This window comes from Vigna umbellata, chromosome 7 (assembly GCF_029865625.1).
Source record: "Vigna umbellata cultivar VRB3 chromosome 7, Vumbellata_1.0, whole genome shotgun sequence".
Lineage (NCBI taxonomy): Eukaryota > Viridiplantae > Streptophyta > Magnoliopsida > Fabales > Fabaceae > Vigna > Vigna umbellata.
In genome coordinates this window covers 28,282,689-28,289,351 of record NC_142171.1, presented here as the reverse complement: position 1 = coordinate 28,289,351, position 6,663 = coordinate 28,282,689, and positions in this window count along the sequence as shown.

Here is a 6,663-nt window from a genome sequence, read left to right as displayed (position 1 = left end):
TATATATCTCTTTGCCTTATTGGTACTCAATGCACATTATATCTTAGTCAAGTCCAATTACCATCTTGGTAATGTCATTCACATAAGTTATTTATCAAACATATAAGTTTGCTCAATTCACATCAAATATATCATGTTGTTCAGGATATCAATAAATAAATTAAGTCAAAGAATAAATAAGTAAATAGACACACAAGGTTAAAGAGAGTAAAATAGTGAAAAAAAATGTGTCGAAACAAGTAGAATTGAAGAATCACTAGTGCAGATCAGGAAATGGCCTCGGTCAATTTTGTTTATGGGCATCGGTTCCACAATCGAGCCATATTCGGACGAGGTAAAAGAAGGTTGCTTTATGCCTCAGTTCTAAACCGAATTAAAAAGAGATTGGATGATGTCTCGGTTATCTAAGAACCGAGGCAATTGCGTGTTTTTTTTCAAAACAATCCACTTCTCCCTCTTCGTTGCACAGTCCAAGCAAGCAAAGGGTTATTGAATTTTTTTCCTTTTCACAGAACCAAATCTCAGAAAATATAGAACCAAATATCAGAATAACACAGAAAAATCAACTACACCAACCTTAACAAAATCGCTCCCAAAATAACAGAGAAAAAAAAAGTATGGGTTTTGATGCAATGAGCATTTGGAGAAGAAGGGAGGTTGCTCGCCACCGCTGCAGGACGCCTTGCCGCCACCTCTTCATTGCTCGCCATCGCTGTAGGACGTCCTCGCCGCGACCTCGCTGCAACCTCGTTGCGACCTCGCCACCACCTCGCCAAGGAACTCCGTTCAACTCTTAGATCGGTGAACCTCCCATAATCTCCAAGGCACCATCTTCTCTGCACAAACGCCTTAGATCGGCGAGCCTCCCATCATCGTTGTCGCGGTACTCGTCTCCACCATCGCGCCTCCCCTCCGCTTTCGATGCCGGACACCATCTCGCCTCCCCTCCGCTTTTGACGCCGGCCACCATCGCGTCTCGTCCTCGCACCGTGGCTGTCAAGTGGGAGAGGAGAAGAGAGATCGCGCCCTCTTTGTTTCTTCCAGATGAAAATGAAAACGGGGAGATGAGAGTTTGTTTTTGCCAGATGAAAATGAAAAAGGGGAGATGAGAGTGCCAGAGGAAAGAACCGCTTCGTGTAAAATGAAAAAGCGGAGATGAGAGTAGGTCAAGTGTGACTGATTTGACCGGGGTAATAGGCCTCGATTCTACCTTTAACCGAGTCAATACGCCAAAATACAGCCTCAGTTCCACCTTTAACTGAGTGAATAGCCCAAAACACAATTTATATGCTTCGGTCCTTAGTAAACCGAGACATAAATTCATCAAAACTACAAAATTGTCACCGCTCTCTCATAGACTTCGGTTTTCCTTAGACCGAAGTCTATTGGACGAGTTAAAAGGCATAATTTTTACTAGTGAATGGAACTGAGGAAGTACTATTAAGAAATCTAGAAAAGCCTGATCAAGAAAAAAAAACATAAATAAAAATCGAGTTAAGACAAAAAGACATAAAAAAAAAGTATGATCAAGATAGAGACATAAAAAACAGGGGATCAAAAGGGCAAATACTACAACTAGATAGAGAGAGAAGTTATATACAATAATTATTACAACACATGGAAATAAAGAGAACATTTGGCACAACATGGATAGTTTAAGGCAATTACTTTATTTATGTATTTTTACTTTTATTTTATTTGTTAAGTTATTCTCAAAATAAATGGAAAAAATATAAATAGGTAGTTCAATGTAAAAAAGGGTGATAAATTGTGGATATAATTTCAAATAGTTTGATAACACCAAAAACAAGAAAAATGCTTAATCTAGTGTTGTTGTAGCAATTTAGGTCACAACTTTTGTTGATTTACTTTACTGGTTGTTTTTCTATCCTTAGTAATTTACTTTACTACGATTTATTGTTGAAAACTTTCATCTCTATTCTCTTATTCATCTATTACACTGCATTTTATATTTTGAGCCATCTACCACAATCTTTAAAAAAAAATACCAAAAATATGATTGTTGAAGATAAATGCACAAATTATTGATTGAAATTTATGTTAAGAGAGAACTTAATTTGAAGATATTTGTGATTCTATTTCATAATATAAGTGGATTTTTCATCCATTTGATCTTGGTAATGAACTCATAAACACTTTAATTCATATTGAAAAATATAAATTTGCTACTCCACTCCATAAGAATCTACTTGAATTGATTTAGTTCATTCATTAGCATTGAAATTAGTATCGAACTAAAGTCCTCGAATATATATATATATATATATATATATATATATATATATATATATATATATATATATATATATATATATATATATATAACACTTAATTCCTTTATTTTATCAAATACTATATACAAACCAATTACAACATTTATATATGTGAAGATACATTCACCTCTTGTTGTTGGTTCCATGACTTCATTATCTTAATTTTTTCAAAATGTAAAGCATAAATCAATCTCTAATATACTTTTGAGTAAATTTGCGTCGAAAAACTAATTTTATGTTTTTTTAACATAATTGATTATGATAAAAAATAATCAATATTTAAGAAAATAATTGATTATATTTAAAAAAATCAATTATTCTTATCAAAATGTGATTTTTACATGTTTTACAAATTATCAATTAATTTAAACAATAATCAATTATGTTAAAGAGATTTTAATTCGTAAATAATCGACTATGTTTAATAATAATTGATTATGTTGATTCAAAATAATTTTTGAGCTACACGAAGAATGTAAGACCAATGAAAATAAATTACCTTAATAATAAATAGTAATGACTTTCTCTTATTATTATTATTATTAGTAATTTTTTATGGATAAAAAATGTGATGAATGGATTTATATGAAAGAAAAGTGGTAAATAAAACAAGAAATTGTGATAGCTTATATGGTAGTTATGTGTCGTGACACTAGGGACATGGGTTAAAAAAAATTCTTGGACTAAGGAAAAATTCTAAAAAAGAGGTAGGGAGAGCTAACTCTTTCTAGACTATGCTTTCCCTATTTTTTATTTTTCCAGTTACTTCGGTAAAGCATCCATTTTTACTTCATTTACCATTAGATTAACCTCAAATTTAGATATATGGTTCATAAGACATATTACTTCATTTTGAATGCTCAGATTATTAAGGAATTAATTTTTCTTCTTTGAGTAAACTGATCATCACTCTATTTCTAGCTCTAAGTTATATAAGTAAAACATCAATTTCCACTTCGTTTACCATTAGATTAAGCTAATATTTTGATTTGTGATTCCTAAGATCTATTACTTTACTTCTACCGTTCATATTATTAAGATGAGGTATGTGATTAAGGTTATTAATTTCTAATTTTTGAGGAACTTGATCACCACTTTATTTATGTCCTTAAGTTCTCTCGGTAAAACCTCAATTTCTACCTAGTTAACCGTTAGATTAACCTGAAATTTGGATATGTAGTTTTTAACACATATTGATTCACTTTGACCGCTCAGATTTGTAATTAAATGTTTAAATACAGAGAAATTAGTTTTATACTTCTTAGGGAACTCAACGCCACCTTAATTCTATTTTTGGATCATCTAGGCAAAATTAAGATTTCTGTTTCATTAACCATTGGATTGAACTAAAATTTTACCATATATTTTAAACATGTTGTTATTTACTTTGATAAGATTAGATCATTGATTAAATGTCTACAATTAGAAAAATGCTTCAGTGTAATATTTCAATTGGTTAAGTTGTTAATAATCTTTGATCAAATCGAGTGAAATCTTGAGTGATTGTATTATTCATTTGTATGTATGGTTGTATCATTGACTTGAAAACTATTCTAAGTTAAGATATGAACATGAATTTAGATCAAATTTGCATGATTAATTGGTTGATGAATATGAACATGATATGAGATTGGTCAAGGGTCTTGCAGAGAGATTCTATGTTTGTAATGGACTAGTGTACACGTAGATGTTGGAAGTCCTGATGTTGGAGGTTATCCTCATACTTTAATAACCATCTAGTCTCAAGTAGAGAAGGATGATTTGTGTGGTGAGAGTGACATGAGATCCTAGTCTATGTGCCTTTTTTGGACATAAGTGTTGACGGACTAATCTTGTGGATGACATGATTATTGCATTGACAATGACTCTGTAAGAGTAGTGGAGGCCCCACAAGTGTACGACCCCATGATCATTCTTATGTGAAGTAATATATTTATACATGTTTTATGAATGATCTTTTGCATGTTAGCTCACCCCTACTTGTTTGTGTTTGTGCGATGGTCGTATAACGTGTGTGTTATACAGGAACAAAGTTTGATACAAATATAGTTGAATACGTATAAGTGTGAGGAGACACACTAGGAAACTTTTGGTTGTTTTCGGAAAGCATTTGGAAAAATGTTTTAAGTTTTAATATTTAAAATTCGTTTTAAGTATTTTGGACAAGAATGATGTTTCGAATAAACAAAGCTTCTATTCTTAAATTTCATATTTCTTTTGGTAAAAAAATGTGATGTTACATTAGTGGTATCAGAGCATGATTTTTTAAAATGTTTTGGGGCTTTTGGGAAGTAAGCTCATTAGCTTCTATAGTGTAACTCTGTGACTTGTGTTTCGTGACGTGATATGTCAAAATATGAATTTTCTTCACTTATATGTTAAAAAATATTAGTCCACTTTTTAAGCAATTAGAGAAATAAAGTTGCAACTTCTATAAAATGAAAGCTTATAATATCACATACTATTAATGCCATGCAAAATGATACTGAAACAAAAAAAGTCAAATTATTCCATGAATGGAAACCTCCTGTTTGTTAACTTTTTGCCATAGTGAATTAATAACGTTTTGGGAGGCTTATAATGGAAAAAAAAGAAAAGAAAGAAAGAAAGAGTCTAATGTAATGATGTTGACGACATAGGCGCTTGGACCGAATTCTTAGCTGGATCCCGATATGTTAACAACGAATTATATGTGCAAGAGTGCTAGGAATTCGTTTTTGAAAATACCCCTCCCATTTTCATTTTCATTCTCTCTCTACTCTTCATTTTCGTTTTCATTTTCTACGTGCTCTCTCTCACAATGTGTGGTTCCTCTCGTTTCTCTCTCATGAAGCAATCATAAAGGGTCATCTTCTACGGTAAGGCAATCCAGTGAGACTCTGGTGAAGCAATGAAAAACTCCGGTGAGAAGTTATTCCCTTCCCCTTTGCATCCATTTCTCATTTCCCATGTCCCCTTTTGATGACATACCCCTTGACATACCCCTTGCCACAACCTAGCACATTCATGAAGAGTTAGAGGCATCTATGGAAGATGAACCTAGACTCTTTCTCTTAGGCCATCTTAAGTTATCATGAAGATTTAGTAGAGTAAGAATAATTTTGGGCCAAGTAGTTTAGATTTTATTTGGGCTTTGTATTTTGGGCCAAGTAGTTTAGATTTTATTTGGGCTTTGTATTATGGGCCTAGTAGTATAGGATTTCAATTGGGCCTTGTATTTTAGGCCGAGTATAATAGGATTTTGACCAAACAAGTAAACAAAGGGCCAAGACCCAAAGTTGACTATGCTTGGACTTCGAAAATGGGTGTATCAACCAAGGAGTACACATTTTGGCTAAGCTTGGAGGGCAAGGGAGAAAGATTTTTTCCAAGGCATGTGGAGGCTTCCCATTGGAGAGTTTTCCTCCTAGTTAGTGGTCATGTGTCACTCTAGAAATGAAGAGTTTTTCCATAGGTAGTGGCCACAATTCACTCTCTCATTTGAGAGGATTCTTGTCTTTTGGTCCTTGTCTATCCTTTATTGTTCTGTTTTGTTGATGTTATTCCTTACTTGTCTTGTGTTTTTTTTTCATATCATTTGTTATGGTAGTAAACTGTGACGATTTTCAAACTTAAACTGCACCTAGCCCAGTTGGCCAAAAATACATAAAATATACTCAAATGAAAGCCCATGAGTCTAGTTTCAAACAAAAAAAATTCATTTCATTTGGATTTCTTTGGAGAAAGTTAGAGTAAAACACTCAACAAAGGTCAAAGCTGCTAGAATGTTGGCATTAGCATTTTTCAAGTTATGTTTTGGTAGTTTTGACTACTGTTTTGTGCCTTTTCTTTTTTGAGTCATTCCTTAATGTTTTTTGTTGGTCAATATATGCTTGTTTGAGTCATTTTATGTTTCAAATCTTTCCATGTTGTCTAGAGTCATGTTTAGTCCTTTTGATGTCTTTATTTCCTAGTTGAAACTTTGAAAAATCATCAAAAGAACTATGTAACTTAGTTTGAAAAACTACACCATATACAACCATTTGAGGGTCTTATCTTTGATGTTTTGGGTTCATACTTTCCGTTAGATCATTGGCAAGATCTTAAAAAAAAAAAAAATCTATTGACGTTTCTAGTTTTCAACTTCATTTTGATTATAGTAGGATTCTTTCCTATTTTGTGTTTCTTGTCTTTGTAGCTTTTAAAACCCATATATCACCTCTGTTCCAAGTGCATGGTTGTCTTATTTTGCACCTTAAAAGAGTGGAAAAAGAAGTGGTAAAAGCTTTTAAGCATAAGGCTTCAAAAGAGTACCAAAAGAGAGCCTAAAAAGTGTTGAAAACAAATGTGTGCTTGGACCACTACCACTGTTTTTGTGCAATCTGTTTGG